Source organism: Hyaena hyaena, unplaced genomic scaffold (assembly GCF_003009895.1).
Source record: "Hyaena hyaena isolate Hyena2069 unplaced genomic scaffold, ASM300989v1 scaffold_46, whole genome shotgun sequence".
In the NCBI taxonomy this organism is placed as follows: domain Eukaryota; kingdom Metazoa; phylum Chordata; class Mammalia; order Carnivora; family Hyaenidae; genus Hyaena; species Hyaena hyaena.
The window spans coordinates 2847000-2867217 of NW_024080678.1; the positions used below are offsets into that span (position 1 = coordinate 2847000).

Genomic DNA, 20218 nt, shown 5'->3' on the forward strand with positions numbered 1-20218 from the left:
ACATTCTTTTTTTTTTTTTTTAATTTATTTGAGGGGTGGGGGAAGGCAGGGAGAGAGGGAGAGAATCTTAAGCAGGCTCTGCCCTGTCAGTGCAGAGCCTGATGTGGGGCTCAAACTCACAAACCGTGAGATGGTGACATGATCCGAACCAAGAGCAGGACACTTAACTCCCTGAGCCATCCAGGCGCCCCCTGACTTCTTGATTTCTAATAAAAATGTTCTGGAGGAAGGAATGTCACTGTCAAAATACCCATTTTTCCCTCCGAGCCCTTTCCCAGTTCTGCTCCATCTGTATTTTCTTAGAACTGGAAACATCTTCTCCCCACCCCACCTTGCCATCTTCCTACCCCCTAATGGGTTCACACCCTGACATTGGAAATCATTCTCAAGAATCGAGCTGTGCTCAAGTTATGAGGCTCAGAGGTACAGAAGCTCAGTGATTCTGGAGACCTCAACCAAGTTCTTTCCTCGGCTTCCATGCTGGAGGCCTCCAGGCAGCTTCCCCAAGAAAGGAAGGAGGGAGGAGGCCAGGGGTGGAGAGAGGCTATTCCTGAGGGGATTTCTTCACTTCCTGGCAGGCTCCAGGACACAAACGTGTTTGTTTAGGCAAGAAAGGAATGTCATTGATTGCTCCGTGGTAGTGGTGAGGGGAAAACAAAAATAATCTGCCCAGCAGTTCGCTGCACTTCCTGTGCATGTGTCTGTCTGTTTGCAGGCCTGGCAAACTCCCTGCTTGTTTAGGCCAGGAAGGATTCACTTGGGAACATTAAATCGAGCCAGGGCCTGCTGAAAAGGCACCCTCTCACCCCCGGGTACCTGACACTCACCTGGAGAACAGCTGCCTCCTGGCACCCAGGAGAAGGATCTTTATTCTTATTTATAGCTTCTGGAAGTGGAAGAGGTCATCTCTCTCCCCCTCCTCCATTCTCTCCTCTTACCCTCCACTGTCAGCATCTGGCTTCACCCTCTCTTTATGTCTCTTATCTCCCCAATAAACTGTGGGTTCCCTGAAGGGTGGTAATTCAGTCAGATTCCCCTCCATATCCCAGTCCGGGCACTCAGTAGGTTCTGGCACACAGTGGGTACTCAATATATGTTTGAGGAACTGAACTTGGTTTCCTACATCCCTCCTTTTGTTTCCTCAGTCACATTCTCACAGTTAATGCTCTGCACAATCCTGTGAGGTAAATATTCTTATCCCCATTTTACAAATGAGAAGGCTAAGCTCAAAGTTGACTTCTCCCAGCTAGTGAGCTTTGAAACACTGGGATGTGGACATAACAGGCCCTTCTCTGGTCTCCAGTTCCTTCCCCCCCCGTTTTTTTTAAATGTTTATTTATCTGAGAGAGAGAGAGAGAGTGCGCGCGCATGCACACAAGTTGGAGAGAGACAGGCAGACACAGGATCCGAAGCAGGATCTAGGCTCTGAGCTGTCAGCACAGAGTTCGACCCCAGGCTCCAACCCATGAACTGAGATCATTAGCCGAAGTCGGATGCTTAACTAACTGAGCCACCCAAGCACCCCTCCATCTATGGTGCCTCCCTTTATGAGCCTGCCCTGACTACCCAACATACATTCTAATTCCACTCCTAAATATTCTTACACACCTTGATTGTTGATTTCAAAGACACTCTGGACCTCCAGTCTACAGGATGAGATTAGGTGGCAGGAAGAAAGTGTGAGCATAAACTTCATGCAGATAACTCAAAGATTTCCCTGTTCCTTCTTTTCAAGCACACCTTTTAAAATGTAAATTGCATGCATATTTGATCATGCTCATAATGGATCTGCATAGTTATGCAAGGATAATTTTTAAATACATAAACACAAATAATGTCATACATTGAGATGCATCTGCAAATTGTTTTCATTGGGCATCTGATCAAAACAGCTTGGGATGGGACACTGACCATGGTTCCAGGCACCTTACAGCTTTGTGCCTCAGATTATCCTTCTGGAAGATGGAGGAAATCCTTAACCAGAAGCTCAGTGAGAAGATTTCCATAAGAAATGGACTACAAGTAGGGGTTCCCATCTTTGGAAGCCAAGGAGGAGCAGTCTGCACCTCTTGAATCCAGTGCTGCTTAATTTGGGAAACCAGAAAAGGGTTTCTCAAACAGTGGGGTCCCCCCCACCCACATCCCTCAGAGGGCATTTGCTTGGCTCTTCTTCTAACGACTTTATGGAGATATAATTCACATACTGTGCAAGTCACCCATTTAATGTGTGCCACTCAGTGATTTTTAGGACATGCACAGATCTGTGCGACCATCACCACCTGTACTTTAGAACATTTGCCTCACCCTGAAAAGGAACCTCAGAGCCATTAAACTCTCTGCCCCTTACCTGCTCTTTCTTGCTCTCTCTCTCAAAATAAATAAATAAACTTAAAAAAATAAAATAAATAATATTCAGAATCACAAGTCAGAAGGAGGCTCGCCCTGCCTGCCGTTCTGTAATTGAATCACCACTCACCAACGTTTGTGCACAATTTACTTATGCTTTTCTTATATATGATGATACCATGAAGCAACTGGTCTGAGAGACTGGTATGATTGCCCCCATATCGCTGTAAAGAGACAGATGAGCCAATGCCCAGGCACACCCAGTTGTAAGCCTCAGGGCAAACCAGGGCTTCCTGACTTGAAGTCCAGTGCTTATCCATAATACGTCTTCTGGCTCTGTGTTCTAAACCAAGGATGAATCCATGTGCTCTGACAGGTATAAGTATATTTATGGAGACTGTGAGGAGCTAGGGTCTGGATTCCTACCTGCTCAACCCCTTCCCTATCCCAACAGTGGCCCCTGCAGCCTCTTAGTGGAACCCCTAGTGCTCTAAGGAGCACAGTTTGAAAACCACTGGCCTAGGCATTCTAAATCATCCTTCAAGGAGGTTTTAATCTAAATGAGATAACCATTTTGTTAACTTACTAAACATTTTTAAACAGCTGCCTTGTGCTAGGTATTGTATGTAGTAGATTCTGGGCACATGAAAAAAAAAATATTCCCAAGGGGCTTATAGTCTAGAAGGGGGTCAAGTAACAACATAAGTGATACATTTGTGGTACCAGAAGTTCATACCTGGGAGTATGGGCAGAGGAGACAGCTAACATGGCCTGGGGATGAGAGGGAAGGCTTCCTGGAGGAAGTGAGGCCTGAACTGGGACTTGAAGACAGAATGGCCCTTCACCATGCAGAAGAATGTTCTAATTTCCTGAATGTCCTTATTTCAAATACAGTAAAACATTAGTTTGCGAGCATAATTCGTTCTGGAAATATGCTGGTAATCCAAAGCACTTGTATATCAAAACAAATTTCCCCATAAGAAATAATGGAAACCCAGATGATTCATTCCACATATATTCATATAAAAATATTCATATAAAAATAATTACCATGGTTCATACCACAACCCAAAAATATTCGTATAAAAATGATTACCAATATATATAATATAATATAATATAATATAATATAATATAATAAAGAAAATACAAAATGTTAAGAAAAAGAAACTGTTAAGAATGTTAATGTTAAGAATTTCTTAATGTTAAGAAAAATTAACCTGCGCTTAATCTTCGAAAACCTTCCTGGCTGGTGTAAGGGAGACGTGGAAGAGGAGGGTTATTGTGTAGGGTGACTTTCACTATCACTAACGGAATCACTGCTATGTATTGGCTTGATGGAATCTTTTTCTGATTGGGGGCCACTGTATATGTTCGCATGGATGTTGACTACAGTACTGTACTAAATAACTATTGTCATAGACTGTATTTAATGTAACTGGCAATAAGGCAGCAGAGGAAAGGGACTATATCTGCAGGCAGCCTGACCTAGAATGAAGCAAAGCATTCCTAAGCTCACGCTTAGATGGAAACGCAAAAGACTGTCCATAGGTGCTTTGAAGTGACAAAATATTCACTAGTGCCTATTGTGGGCATCTTCCAATGTTCTGAAAAATCACTGATTCCTGCCAAACACCATGGCCTGAGACCCAGCATCCAAGCATGGGAGACAATCACTCACAATCCTGCAGAGAAAGAGAGAACCATTGGCTTAGTTGTGATCATGTGACATTCAGTGTCACGTACTATTCATATTGCAAGATATCGCTCATTCATCAATTTAAAATTTATTAGAAATGTTTGCTCATCTTGCAGAACACTCACAGAACAAGTTACTTGCAATCCAAGGTTTTACTGTACTTGGCTTCACTGTCTACAGATATGCCCTGATTTGGGTTGAGAAAATGAAGTCAGTGGGGATGAAGCAGTATCAGCTGTGATTAAATATCTCCCTCTATCAGAATCACTGAGGACTCTGATCCACTTATTTCAGCCAGTATATATGGATCCCCCAAATGTATGCCAAATACAGTACCAGATTCTGAGAATGGAGAAAAAGAAGACGGAAGATAAAAAATAGATAGGTGGATAGAAGACGGATGGATGGATAGATGGATGGATGAATGGATGGATGGATCGATGGATGGATGAATGATTGATAAATATGTAGCACAGAGTTGAGAGTATGTGAGCACTCCCAATAAGCGTCATTTCTGCCCAAGGTGTGGGATAGAGGTGGGCAGAGTATCCAACAACATCACAGAGGAGCCATGGAACCCAGTAATGGGAAACCATGAAGGGCTTCCTGGGGAGGAGATAATATGCCTGGTAGAAATCCTCAAAGATGAGTAGAAGTTAGAGGGAAAGAGAAAAAGGAGAACAGATGAGCAAAAGCCAAAGCCATGAAACCCCTCAGGGTAAAGAGGAAACCCCCATCACTGTGTTGTTGGAAGCTGCCTGGTAAATTTCACGAGGGAGTTAAGCCATCTGATTTGTATTTCAGAGCATCGCTAAAATTCCCTGTCAGGGTGTCTGTGTCACCTCTGTAAAGAGAAGTTGGCAGTATTTTTACTGAATTCCATAGCATGTAGCAGATGCTGAGAATCATTAATTTATTTGGATAATCACGCTCCTATTGAGTTGGGCTGTATAGCATAGTATTAAGAACATAGATTCTGGTGCAAGACTGCCCACCCAGGTTTGAATCCTGGCTCCGCTCTATTTATCAGCTTTGTGACCTCAGCCAAGTTACTTAACCTCTCTGGGCCCTGATTTCCTTATCTGTGAAACAGGGATAATATTGATTCCTACTTGATAAAGTGATTATCAGACTTTAATAAGTAATTACCTATAGGCTATTCAGAACAGCGCCTTATAAGCATTCAGTAAATGTCAGCAAGTATCACTTCCTCTCTTGTCTCCTGCAACTTTCTTCGAAGAATGCTCTGCCCCAAGTGGCAATGCCTTGTCTGCTCTCTAAATAGGCTAAGTCATTCTTGAAGCCAGGCCTTCAGCATGATCAGCTCCCACCCATGATGCCTTTTTCTCTCCTTCTGCCACAGGTGTCCAAACCTGCTGTCCTCAGAACCCCATCCAGGGCCCAGACACCAGGATCCTCCCGCTTTTCTTAATGCCTAAGCACTTGGGACCAACCTTGCTTTGGGGGACACTTCATCCAACACTGCCTGTTATTCCACAGAGAGGTCAGGGCCTTGGAGGACAGCAAAAATGGCCTTGGTTTCAGAAACTGTGGGATAGAAACCAAGGGGCTCTGCACTTACTAACTGTCTGAGCCAAAAACAGGAGTAATAAAATCCTGCAGCTTGATGGAATTGATAGGTGTGTGAAATCAGAAAATGAATATGAAAGGGCGCCTGGCTGGTTGAGTCGGTAAAGCATTCAGCTCTTGATCTCAGGGTTGTTAAGTTCAAGCCCCATATTGGGTGTAGAGATTACTTAAAAAAAATAAAATCTTTAAAAAAGAGAGAGAGAGAAAATGAGTATGAAGTGTTTTGTATAAATAATAGCCAATACGTTAGGTATTATCATGGCCCTCATGATAAATGCTTCACATGATGTCATATCAGTTAAATCTCATAGCAGATTTATGTGCTATGATTGCTCCCATTTCACAGATAAAGAAATGGAGGTACAGAGCAAAAGAAGTAATTGGCCTGAAGTCATAAACCTCTCTGTGGAGGAGCTGAGATAGAACCAGAGGGTTGTAGCTTCACAGCCAGCACTCTTAACCACTATATGAACTGTCAAGTGCTGGCCAGGGGATGGGCTTTATATTATTATCGATAAGTACTCAGTGAACTAATGAAAGTCAGTATCAAAGTCATCCATGGCAGTCCCTTACTCTTGCAAATCCTGCGTGCGGTACATAAATAGAAAATGAGATTAAGAAAACACAGTGAAGCAGTGATTGCTCTGGCCTCTTGGTTTATTTCTCTGTCAGTAATATAATCAACCCTTGAGCCAAACTGAGAAATAAGTAGGAAGAAGGTTAAGGAGGGTTGTTTTTTTTTGTTTTGTTTTGTTTTTTGCCAGACAGCTGGTGACTGGCTTGAGAAGACTTCTGCCCCAGTACTGAGCTTCCTGCCCCAACCCCCTAAGCACAGGACTACAGATTCACAGTCATAAAGTCTTAGTGCAGGAAGGAACTTTGGAGATCATTTGACCCTTCCCTGATCACAGATAAAAAAGCTAAGGCCTCAAAGGGAAGGTATCTTGCCCAAGGTCACAGTGCTGTTTCCTACTAATTTAGGACTTCCCAAATATTGCACACGCATAAATATAGTCACATTTACAAATGAGACCCTGAGACTCTGAAAGAGGAAGTAATGTGCCCAAGGTCACATAGCTGCAAAATGTCAGATCTGGGATTCCAAATGCCCAGGCAAGTGATCCAACCACCATAATACGCTACTCAGAGCAGAACTCCATGTCCAAGTTGCATTTCAAGTCTCTTAACACCAAGCTGCCGCCTCCAGTGTCCTGAGAGATCCACCACTCCCTGTTCCTCCCACATCCCCCACATCCCAGAAGCCAGTGCTGGAAATACCCACAGCCCCACGTTGTGCCTAGTGATATGGGAGCACTCCCACTCACATACCCAATGCTCCCACATTAGGCAATGATCCCACCCTTCCAAGTGATGCCGTAATACGTTTATCTGTCCAGGGCAGCCCCCTGCCGATGCGCAACGTCTCTCTGGCGCCTGGTGAACCAACAGAAGGGGCGACGTGATCTTGACCCTTCACTATCTGACTTGTTTTGTAAGAAGTAAAAACAAGAGCCAAAAGTAAATGCCTCACTTCCTAGACTATTCATTCCCTGCCTATGGTGCCATAAAAAGGGTTCTGACTTGGGCACAGCAGGCTTTGGAGTGGAGATGTTGGAGTCTGATTACTCCGGGGTCGAATATTACATCACCTTTTGTTGCTGTGTGACCTCGGGCAAGTCACTGACCCTTTCTGGGCCTCAGTGTCTTCATAAAACAAAAATCTTAACAGTGCCCACCTCATAGGATGGCAAGAAGATTAAATGAGATTATGAATAGAAAGCACGTTGATACCTGGCACATAGTAACTGTTGAATAAGAAGTGTAATTACTACTGAATCTTAGGAAAGACACAGTACCTAAAAGATTGCCCATCTTTGAAAGCCTAGGGTTATGTCAGGTGGTTTCCAATAGTCCTTCCTGCTCTGAGGATCTGTGACTTATTTGACTCCAGGTAGATTTTAATCCTCTTCTCCTTGCTTCTGGAAGAACTTCAGGATCCCCAGTCTCAAGCCTAAAGCAGAGCTATGCAGAAGATATACTCAGATGACTGAAGGGCCCAGAAAGTTGGGGATTTCAAAATAGGTGCACAAAGGTCATCTGGCCTTTGAGAACATCTGAAAATGCCTCTCTAGCTAGGGTTAGAGTTAGGATTGGGATCAGTGTTGCTTTTTAATTCAAGGTCAGGTTCTGCCTTGAGAGTCTCAGCAGTGGGATATGCTAGACAGACTGGAGTTTTTAGTAAAACATACATGTATCTGGCTTCAGACAGAAAGGTAGGAGATATACCTGCAAAGAGCCGGGACAAAGGGGTCTGATCTTTATCCTGGCAGGAGTAAAAACTTTTTGAAGGGTTTTAAGCAAGAAAGGGGGTTCTAAGAGGGAACTTTCTGGTGTGATAGAAATGCCCCATATCTTGATCAAGTGGTAGTCACACAGCTGTGCACGTATGTAAACATTAGGGAGATGCACTCTTTGGATATGTTCCTTTTACTGAATATAAACTATACATCAACTTTTTAAGAAAGAACAAGGTGCCCAGCTAGCAAGAGGCAGAGTCAAGACTCAAACCCACAAAGAGCCAGGATCAGGTTGAGGCGAGTGTGGTAGGGTCATATGAATACAAGGTCAGATTCTGCCTGTGTTTAAAATGTCAGTATTTTATTCATCAAGAATTTACTTGCATTGAATTTTATTTTAAAAAATATTATACTACATTTTTATTTTGATTACTGAGTTTGGAGCACCCCCTTATATTTTGTATCTGAAGCAAGTGCCTCACTCTCCTTACCCTAGTCTAGGCCCTGATGGTCGAGCCCTGGCCCTCTCGAGGATACATGCTCTTACCCACCTCACATCTGGCCTCCCTTGCCTGATCAGCGTCACTATCATGGTTGGAGGAGCTTTGAAGAACATGCCAAGAGATACTTAGATTGAGGAGCTGGTCAAGAAGGAAAATTGCAGGGGCACCTGGGTGGCTCAGTTGGTTAAGTGTCTGAATTTGGCTCATGTCATGATTTTGCAGTTCATGGGTTCAAGCCCTGCATCGGACTCTGTGCTGCAAGCTCAGAGCCTGACGCCTACTTCAGATTCGGTGTTTCCCTCTCTCTCTGCCCTTACCCCAGTAGTGTCCTGTCTCTCTCTGTCTCTCAAAAATGAATAAAAGCATTTTTAAATTTTTTTTTAAAAAAAGAAGAAAGATTGCAACAGAGCAAAATATACAGAAAAATATTTAGAAACTGCCTAAATAAACCTGTGGATGACAGAAAAGAGAGAGGCAAAGAGCTGTTTAGAGCCAGGCAGGTAGGGAAAGGTTAGCTGCTCAGGGAAGAAGTGAATTTCCACTGGCAGGTATCCCTCCCAACCCCCACATCATGCTCAAGAAAACCCGAGCTGGAAGTGCCTGGGTGGCTCAGTCAGTTAAGCATCTGACTCTTGGTTTTGACTCAGGTCATGATCTCATGGTTTGTGAGTTCAAGCCCCACATCAGGCTCTGTGCTAATAGTGCAGAACCTGCTTGGGATTCTCTCTCCTTCTCTCTCTCTGTCTCTCCTGTGTGCTCTCTCTCTCTCTCTCTGTCTGTCTCTCTCTCTCTCTCTCTCCCTGTCTTTCTCTCAAAATAAATAGATAAACTTAAGGAAAAGAAAGGAAAGGGAAATGAAGGGAAGGGAGAGGGAGAGAGGGAGCTAGAGCTGGCTCTCCCAGGGATCTGACCCAGAGAGTCTGCCTTTTCAGCCTCTTTTCTAGTTAATGTTCATAATTGTCAACCACTCAACACAAACATTTTGAGGACAATTTTTGTGTATGTTAAACAGGATAACAAATGCTTCTTTGTGTCACACAGTGCTTTAGAGTGTGTAGATACTTCAACACGTGTTGCCCAGATGTTGGTGGGGCCTCTCTGCTTGCCTCTCTGAGATCTAGATGTGATTTTCTTGAACCCTCATCTGCTTCACAATCTCCCGGGAGACTTATGCCCTGGAGGACCAGGGCCCTCATGGGAACCCTAGGCGATTCCTGGGCATACTGGCTGTCACCAAAGATTTGGGGGGGACACGGAAAGGCTTGCACCTGGGGTCTTCATCTTCCATCTCCCAGGCTCCACACTCCCAGGCTTCCCCGATTTCCTGGAGAGCTCCAGATTCTCCAACAGGCAGAGCAATGCTTCATCTGGGTCTAATTCCTTCCCTAGAGGGCCCCACAGCTCCCCTGGGCCTCTCCTCAGGGAGAAAAGAGCCTCTTCCTCCAGAGAAAGACCCCCACTTTTCCATTTCAATTAGGGAAATGGAGCACACACCAAAGCAAACATTCCCAGGCACAGGTTTTAGAAGGGAGAATCAGGTATCTCTCAGCTGGTAGATAAAGATTTGAGTGACTTTCCCTTTTCTTTTCTCCTTTTGTCTTCAGAGAAATTGTGAAGCCCACCCCTTAGGTTTTCTCTTCAAGCTTCTTTTCTCCAGCCCTTTGGCTACACTTGATCAGCACAGTGAGAAATGTGCAAGACCCAGCTGCTCCAGCCAGTCCCAGACACCTCCTCCTTGCAAGGCCTCTCCCTGCTTATAGTCCTTCACTTCTCCTTAATCATAAAGGGTTCACTTTGTGAAAGAAGAATTCAAACTCATAAATTAAATGAGGACACTAGGTGGAACATTCTAGAAACGCAAACACTATAGGGAAAGGGGGAAAGGCAAAAGGACTTGCTCTCTGCACCATGGAGCCTTTGGAAACTGTCTTGCCTGTCCACTCTCTCCAGAGGCAGGAGCTGCTGGTCTCCTGTAAAGATACAGAGGTTCCCCAGGGGCCGGCAGGCTCCCCGGCCCCTCCAAAAAGTATTCCTCCATGTTTGTACAAGGTGGACCCAGGGAGTAAGAAGAGATGATCTCCACGTTTCTAGATAGTTATGTGTACGCTTTCGTTTGCTGTCGGCATGTCTGACTCCCTCCATTGTTAGGTTTGGGTAGTGTCTACGTGTGCAGAAGTCTCAGCTTCTGGGATGTCTGTGTCTCTGTATGCCTGAGGCAGGTGTAGGCCCAGGGACGTGTGTGCGTCAGGATGTGCAGATACACAAATGTGAACAAGGACAGGGGTGCATTAGGACGTACAGAAGCCACAGCAACTGCACATGCTGTCTTTGCAAAGCAAGCCATCTGTTTTCCTGGTTTTGTTTTTCTCCTCCCCGTGGGCTCCAGACCCCACTTGAAAACAAAGGGAGCTTAAAAAACGCAGCCCTTCCTGTGTTCCCAAATGTTCAGAATGCTGCGGTGAGCTCAAACGGTGCCAGCTCGGATGCCCAGCCCTGCCGCTGCTGCAGGAAGCCACCAGCCTGCTGGGGTACCACCGCCCACTTACATAACCCTCCTGGGAGGAGAGTGGGCAGGAGGGAGGGGGCCACAGCTCCCCATACCTCAACTCCTGAGCCAGCACCAGGGCCCACATGGGAACTGACAGCCCACATCGGGGCGTAAGTATCCCTGGAGTCTTTGTCCAAAGAGGAGGGCTCCCTGGGAGTGGTGGAAGGGGAAACACATGGAAATTATTACCAAGCAGGTGTCCAGGGACCCAACTTCCCAATTTACCAGGTCAGTTCTAGGCCGAAATCAACATGTTCATAATTTGAACAGACATTTACCAAATACCTACTGTGTGTCAGAAACTGTGAAAGAGAAGACTACTCAACTTTGCACTTTCAGGATCCGGGTCCCCCACTTCCCCCTCCCCAGGGCCCCTCTGCATCCTCCAATGTAAAATGAGAAGGTGGATGGAGTAGGACGCTCCAAAGCCTCTTCCAGATGGGAAATGGCATGATTCTTAAAATGGCAGCTTGGTGACTCCATGCTCCCATGCTGCTTCTCCCTCACTGTTCCCTGGTTGAAGCAGGTCAACAGTGTCCCCTTCGCTCCCACCTCTGCCCAGGTGCCCATCTGCTTTCCTACCTTCCTCTCTTCCTTCTCTCTCCAAAACAAGCCATCAGTCCTTCACTTGGAGGTATGAACCACTGGTGACACCTCTCCCTTGTCTACGCTTTCATGGGGCTCACAGCCTTCCTCTAATACCAACTCCTGCAGTCAAGGCCCTTCCTGGCCAGGCTCCAGACATCTTTCCAGTCTTAGGTCCCACGTCATCTGCCTGCCTCTCTGCCTCAGCCAAACACTGCTCCATGCACACCCTCCTCCCCACCCTAGCCTCTTCTCAAGCCGGTTCCTTTGCCTGCCCTGAACACTCTTTCCTCCCTACCCCAACCAGTTCCCATCTTTTGAGATTCTAGTGGTCCTTCAAGGCCCATCTCAAACACTTTGTCCTTTATCAGGCAGTTCCTGATCCCTCCTGTCCCTTCCCCAGCAGATGGCAGCTGTCCTTTTCGAAGCCTTTCTTATGATGCAGCATTTTTGGCCTTCACTTTGGGTCATGTGTCTCTGTGTGTTGCCCACAACCTAAGCCAGATCCTTGAAACAAAAAGTCAGAACATGTGTCTGATGCTTGAATCCCCACACAGTACCTATCACAGGTGTTAAACAAATGTCTACACAGTGCAGTGGTCTGGATGTGGCACTCAGCCACGGAACATCAGGAGCTGGGTATCCTGGGTGGAAAGAAGGGCTTTGCTGGGGGAGGGAGTGGGCAGAAAGGAAGGATAGGAGCCTCGGAAATCACAGCCCAACAGTCAACCAAAGACTATCTCTGTGATGGGCCTGAGACCTTGAGCATCTCCCATACCCAAAAGGACCTGAATTTGGACAGAAAAAGTGGCCTGTTTATTCCATCCAGATCACAACTTTTCCAAGGAACAAAAAGCGAGGGAGTTTCATGTGGCAAGCGGTGGTGGGCCGAGAGTGGTGGGCCAATGGGGGCAGCCTTGAGCACCTCTGGGCCAGCAGATGACAGAAGCCAGCAGGAGAGGTGGGAATGCAGAGTGGCAAACAGAAATGCATGCCCCATCTGAAAGGGGCTGGTCCTTCCTGCAGAAACGTGGGCACATAAGTGGCCAAATCCCTAACGATTATTCAAGAAGAGCCTTGTGTCCAAGTTTTTATATAAAATCTCCCACTTTGGCAACTTATTTAATTTTTAAAAATCAAAGACACTGAATGGGCCCAATGAAATAGATCTGCAGGCCACATTCAGCCCATGCACTGCCAATTCGAGACCACTGCCGAGGTCCATGCCAAGTCACTGAGTAACGTGATTATGACTGACTCCATGCTGAGGTGAAGTCTAACACCCACTCAAGCTAGAGAAAATGTCTGCTGTTCTGCTAAACCAGCCATGGGTGCAGAAAGGGAGCCGATGAGGGGTAGAAGAATGCTTGGAATGTCTTCTGGCTCTTTGAAGCCAAGATATTTGCTTGCCTCAGGTGTCATGACGATGATACCACCTCTTTTCCACTGACATCAGTCTCTGATGGGCTCCTCTGAGCATTCAGGTTTGCTGTCTCTGGCCCAGAGTTTTCTCCAACATGGCGCCACCTTTCTTTTTGTTTGGGGGAAAGTTGTGCTCTAAGTGGAATATATAGACCACCTCAGTACCTGTGATCTCTCTCCCCAAGTTCAGGCCCTTTGGGTACAAATGTTTCCTTGGGTATCATAACCTGAAGAACAGACAGAAGTCTTGGATCAGTCACTAACTTACTATTACTTGAACAAATGACTTCCCCTTTCTGAGCTGCAGATAGATGGCTTCTGCTCATAGAGTGGACTGGACTAGAGCACCTCCAAGGTGCCTCCCAGCCTCAGGCAAAGGAAGTGTTCACCCTTGATTGCACGAGGACCAAGCCCCACAGTGGTGAGAGGGAATTCCCGTTAGTGGTGCCGAGGCCCTGCCCCAAACTCGCATGGCTGTATGTTCCTGCAGGTGTCTGGACACCAAACCAGACAAATTCCTTACATCCCTGTGCAAGTAGCCACACTTTATCTGGTATGGCACTGGCATCAGCCATCAGAGGGCTGCTGGCCAGGGCCTGGAGGTGCTCCGTGGCAGAAATTGGGAGGAGCTGGCACAGGAGAGAAGCCAAGGCAACAGCGGTGGCAGGAAGACACCCAGCAAATGGCTACCGGTAGGGATGAAAGTTTTCCAATATTTTAACAACTGGCATAGCCAGACAGGTGCATGTCCACTGATACATACTCAGCCCTCCTCAGAGTGCTGCCCTTCCTGTGCACAGCAAGGCAGACCCAGATGCCAGCAACAGATTGAAAAGGGAACCCTCCTCCCAGCCTCTGGGGACCTCACGGAGCCCACTCCTCCCTCACAAGCTTGCTTCACTCCAGGGCCCCCACCCCAGGCCTCCCTGGGCATTGGCAAAGAGCAGGCACCATTCCAAACCCTGACTTCATGCTGACCATCAAATCCCTAAGCCAGGGAGGGAGCAATGATGTCATTGTCCCTGTGTTTCAGAAAAGCAATAATCAGACTCGGAAGAGGATCAACTTTCAAGGCAGAAGGCCAAACAGTTTATCTTGGCAAAGGCCTTCAAGGATTGCCTCATAGAAAGAAAGGGCTGGCATGCTCATGAGCATCATTTATTATGAGCTGGGAATCTGCAGTGTCCTTGGAGTCAGGAAAACCTCGGAGACCCTTCTGAGATGGAGGATGTCGAATCTTAAACAAATGACCATTAGTGTCATCTCTTCCCGTCAGAGCCCTCTCTTGGGGAGGGAGGGGGCACCTCAAAGCTTGAGGAGGAGCCTCTTTACACAGAGCTGTGCCACCCCACCCTGGGCCAGAGTCCCCTCTTATTATTACAAAGATGATACTGGTTTTCTCAATTTGAACAAGTTCCATGGAGGCAGAGACCTTGTTCACTACCATATGCTGGCATCTGGTATGGAGTTGAGAAATCAGTCCGTATTGGCTGAATGAACGGTGAGGAGGAAAGAGCAATGAATTGGAAGGTAGCATTCCTGGATTCCAGGCATCTGGGGGCCATATCCAGGTTCCCCACCTGGGCTTGTGCAGGCAGGTTGGGGGAGGAGGGGTGTTGCTATCAATTGGTGCAGGTATGTGTTATATATTTTAAAGATCCTTTCTTTGACAAACTTTGACTCCCTTTTCCCCCTGGATCATAAATCTTGTCTTTGCACTTCTGCTAAAGTCTTTAAACTTACTCTTATAGCTATCTGGTCAACCCTCTGTGGTTAAACACTGTGGAAAAGGCCATACTTGGGGCAAGTATGTTCAGGAAGAATATGTTTCCCCCACCGCCAGTCCCAAATTATACTTCTGCTGGTCTGTAATCTGAGCTCAATCACTTCAATGACCTTGAACATGACACTTCCTCTTCCTGGGCCTCAGTTTCCCCTTCTACAAAAATTACGTCTAAAGTAGAAGCGTTCTGCATATTTAGCTTACAGAGGGAAGTGCCTCAACCACCTTTTAGAAACAGAAGAAGCCCATGGTGCCTCTCCTTGAAAAATGCAGTTCTCACCCTTAGAGAGAGACATTTTTGCACCTAGTTTCGGGAGGTCCACAGCCCCCTTGGAGCTGGTGAAGGAGCCCAGAGTCAGAGCCTTTTGGACTTGCTGAGCGGTAAGTCCCTCCTGGCTCTGCCTTTCTGGAATGTTAACCCAAGTGTGGCTGTGAGAAAACACATTGCAGCTGCCCTTCCCTCAGGTCACCTCAAGCCTCCCCCTGAGCTGCCCCTCAGGAATGAAGAAGCTTGGGCTTCACTGTTGGCCCCCCAAACAACCCCAACTTCCTCAAGACCCAGGCCTCAAATCAATAAATGTAGGCCTCAAGGAAATGAGGCAGGAAGCAAAAGGAAATCCAGGCAGCTTGTCCTAAAAGGAATTTCCTCCTCTCTGCTTCTCCTTCCAATGTGGACTTTCAGGAGTTTGACAAAGATGGGGATGGAGGAGGGAGAAATGCTGACATTTTTTTTGACCCTGAGAAAGAGGTGGGGATGGGCCACAAAATAGAGAGGTCAGTCATGGGAGATACAGAGCAGGGGACACTGATGAGAATGGGTGGGGCCTCAGCACATTCTCCAGGACAAATTGGACTTTTCCAGCCCACTGATTTCTGAAAGCTGTTTCCGAAGCTGGACTAATCCAGCCCAGCTGTGAGATGATAAGTAAACAGGGCCTTTTGTGGAGGTTCAGAATACCGCTTCTTGTACTGACAGAGCTCACTCCATCCTTTTTGCAGGGAAAGCAATGAGGTGTCAAGGTCACTCAGGTAAAGTTGAATCTGAGTCCAGGACTCATCGCTATCTGTCATCACTCTCAAACCTAGCAGGTCTCACCTGGGCATCAAGATAGTCACAAAGATCTGAGTCAGTATGCTTGCTCCCCTACCTGTTAGCTGGATAAACTTAGGTATGCTTCTTAATCTCTCTGAGCCTCAGTCTTCCCGTTTGCAAAATGGCCATACCTTGTACTAACCTTGTAGAGTTACAAGACAGAATAAATGAGGAAATAAAGGTAAAAGTGCTAACCCAGAGTTGCTCCCCAGGAGATGATGCAACCCTCTCTTGACCACCTCCGTAGCTCCTATATCCTTCTCTCTGGAGTAGAAATTAACATATGTGGAGACCTTGAGTGAATTAGGAAAGAGGCACCCCCTATGCAGGGGTGACCTGGAAAAGGTTGCGTCCCTTCAAGCTGAAAAGAATTCCTCACCCCCACATGCATGCATGCATGGCTCAGCAAATGGAGCATGGGCTGGACTGAGCCCCCATTCCTGCCCCCCACAGCCCCTCTCAGACCAGCACTCACACAGCTGTGTGCAAACAGCAACCACAAAACCCCGCTGTCCGATGGCACTTGGGCTGAGATGCTTTTTTCTATTAGAGCTCCATTAGGGCCTTTAGCAAAGTCTCTGATCCCCTTTTAAAATGCCTGGCAAGGGTTAAAATTGGAGAAAGGCACTTTTGCCTTGGTATGAATGAGCTCTTAGTTCCTTCCTGCCCTAAGGAGGCAGAAAAAGACAAAGGTAGCCAGGGCCCAGCCTTACCTGACTCTAAAGACAATGCTGCGCTGCCTCACTATCCTGAAGCACCTGTTATTGAACCCCAGGAGCGCAACAAGGGTCCCTTCTCACACACTGCATTCAAGCACACACTGCTCAGGACCTAGCATCATTTTTGCAGCCTTGTCTTGGCCAAAAAAATAGTCACAAGGCCATCTCAGATGCAAGGGGTGGGGAAATAGAGTCCATATCTTGCTGGAAGGACCTGTAAAGTCATATTGTAAGGGACACGGATGCAGGGAAACCATTAATTGGAAATGTTGGTGCAGTCGATCAGCCACGGTTGGGATTCTGTCTGATGCTGCTGGAGCCTGTATTTTCTAGATTTGAGATTTAAGGATTTGAGATTTAAGGGTTGATAATGTGACACAATAGTTTCAGAGGGGACTGTCTGGGAGGCATGGTCACACATACACTTCCACATCACGCAAACACAGCCTGGCCCAGTGACCTCTCCTAAACACAGGTTCACTGATTACCTGGCCAATTCAAAACCTGACATTTTAGAACAGGCATGAAACTTTTGAGGGTCAAAGGCTGGTATTTATTAGCAGGACTTGGACTTTATAGGACTTCAGATCTAGAAGCCATTTAGATTACTACCTTTTATTTTATAAATGAATAAAGTTCAAAGATAAAGTGACTTAGCTAAGATCACATGGTCAGAGAAACCAGTGTTCCTCAAACCTTGACACGTAAACAAATCACCTGAGCATCTTGTTAAAATGCAGATTCTGAGCAGTACGTCCGGGATGGGGCTGAGGTTCAGCATTTCTCACAAGGGCCCAGGTACACCGAGGCCGCTGGTGCCAGAACCACACCTTGGGCATCAAAGCTCAACACATCACAGATTCCAGAGAGAGGCAAGCAACAAAGAGATAGGTAGACACCTGCATTTAGATCCTCTTTATTCTTCTGCATTCCTTTACTTAGACCTGCTTTACCAATGAGTAAACTGAAGTTCAGAAAGGAGATACTGGCATTGGACCAACTCCCTTAGATTTGCAGAAGAGGACCCACTTTCCTCCGTCTGTAAGCAGTTGTCAGAGAGGTGAGCTCAAAGAGGTATAGCCACTTTGAATTTCCAGTTCCTCAAGGTAGGGGTGGGTGTTCTTCCCAGCTGAGACCTCGGGCTGTGGGCCATCTTTTCACTTGCTGGGGACCCATGGTGCTGGCTCCAGGATCTCCAAGTCCCAAGAGCTGAGATTCTCCTGTCTGGTTAGTGATTTAGGAGCTTGGCAGCCTCTGTTGTTCTATTATGTGGCCTGTGAACATTCCGTCCAACGGCCTTTTGGCACGCCACACATTTTCTAAATGAAAGGAGGAAAAAATGAACATTGCCCTTGCTCATTTGCCTAATTTAAAAGCATCAAAAAGCTTTTTTTAGAAGGAGGAAAAACACCATCCATCTGAAATGGAGGAAGCATCCCATCAAGGAGCCAAGAGAAAGATGGAGACATAAGTTTCAAGGGCTGACATATTAATGGGCAAACCCTGTGCCCAGCTTGTTTTTTCCCATCCCCTTTCAGCTTAGAAACCACGGCCTTTTTGAAAGCTCTTGTGCTGGGAGGAAATTGCTTTTTGCTAAGGGGAGATCTGAACCGTCCTCACCCACCTCGGGCCCGGTGTCCTGCAATTTCACATCAGTTCAGACCAACCCACAGACATTTATTGAGGGGTTACCATGTGTCAGGTGCTGCTCTGGTTACTCGTTCATTCCTCAGAGATTGAGTGATCAGAGACAGCCCCATGCTGTACAGTCGTCTGTTCACTCAGCAGTTGGCGATTGCCAGGCGTCGGGCCAGCTCTGGGATAAGGAGGAAGATGGGCTTGGCCTGGCTACACCTAGTCTAGCCAGGGAGACAGTAAGTAATTCTTATTGGCCAATTGCAATAAGTAATTCCTTGTTGTGACAAGGAGCCACAATAGAGCCTGATGCTGGGAAACAAAGTTAAAAGAGGTCTTGCTCACATCCATCCCTCCTCTCGGTTCCGCAGCCGCTGACTTAGCCTGGGTGCTTCCTGGTGGCACAGCCCAAGGGACAGTGTGAAGGGGAAGCCGACCTGCTGTCTACAGGTCTTGGTCTAGGGCCTCCACCTGCCTGATCTCTTCTCCCCAAACACACACTCATACCCCCTCCATCGTTGAGGCACCAGCTTTCCCAAATGCAAATCTAATGGTGTCATTCTCCTGTTACAGATGTCTTCCTGGGCTCCCTGTCATTTGCAGGATTAAGTCCAAACCTCTCAGAACAGTTTACGAGGCTTTAAACAATTTGGCTCCAATCTACTTTTCAGCCCTTCCCCTTCATTCATCCTCATAACAAGGGATATCCTAGGGCTCCCCAAGACCACTCAGAGGAAGGGGGCTCCCTAAAATATGTTGTATTATAGAAATGTTCAAACATACATAAAGTAGAGAAATATGATGAACACCCATGTACCCATCATCCCACTTTAGTCCAGACCCAGTTTTGCCACTTTACACCCCCACCCCACACTGGATTTTTTTTTTTAATGTACTGTCAAGTTGGCTAACTTACACTGTGCTCTTGATTTGGGGGAGAAGATTCCCGTGATTCATCACTCACATACAATACCCAGTGCTCATCCCAGCAAGTGTCCTCCTAAATATCACACTGGATTATTTTCAAGCAAATCCAAGATATGGTGTCCTTTTATATGAAAATACTTCAGTGTGTATTTCTGAAAGATGAAGATAGTCCTTTTTTTTTTTTTGAGATGACAGGTTGTTGTTGTTTTTTTTAATTCCAGAGCAGGGTAACCAAATTTGTGATGTAGTTTTAATGTGTACATTTATTTATAAAATGTTTTTTAACGTTTTATTTATTTCTGAGAGACAGAGAGACAGCATGAGCAGGGGAGGGTCAGAGAGAGGGGGAGATACAGAATCTGAAACAGGCTCCAGACTCTGAGCTAGCTGTCAGCACAGAGCCCGACGCGGGGCTCGAACCACGAATTGTGAGATCATAACCTGAAGCGAAGATGGACGCTTAACTGACTGAGCCACCCAAGAACCCCTTAGTGTGTACATTAAAAAAAAAAAACATTGTTATGGGGCACCTGGGTAGCTCAGTCAGTTAAGCATCCAGTTTAGGCTCAGGTCATGATCTCATGGTTAACAAGTTCAAGCCCCGTGTTGGGCTCTGTGCTGACAGCTCAGAGCCTGGAACCTGCTTCAGATTCTGTGTCTCCCTCTCTCTCTACCCCTCCTTCACTCTTACTCTGTCTCTGTCTCTCTCTCTCTCTTTCAAAAATAAAATATTTTAAAAAACTTTTAAGTAAAAAACAAAAAAACATTGTTTTAACGTTCACACACACACACACACACACACACACACACACATACACAATGACTGTGTGTATATCCTCATTTGGAGAAGGCATTAAAGAGCCCAAATTTGAGGTCCATCTTAAATGTGAAGCCCTGGCCAGCCCTGTTATGCCTTTTTCCTTGTGGACATGTCTGTCTGGAAAGCCCTTTCCTCCACCTGGCAAACTCTTGCTTGACTGGCAAAGGCCAGTGCAAATGTCCTTTTGTCCGTGAGGCTTCTTCTAACATCCCCTCTCTCATACAGATGACACTCACTCTTCCTTGCTCCTA

General features: G+C 46.3%; 1 protein-coding gene across 2 annotated transcripts in view; it reads left to right on the forward strand.

Moving 5' to 3' along the window:
• The window catches only part of SYN3 (synapsin III), a 432592-nt gene that overhangs the window by 317677 nt on the left and 94697 nt on the right, over positions 1 to 20218 (forward strand). The window lies entirely within an intron of this gene.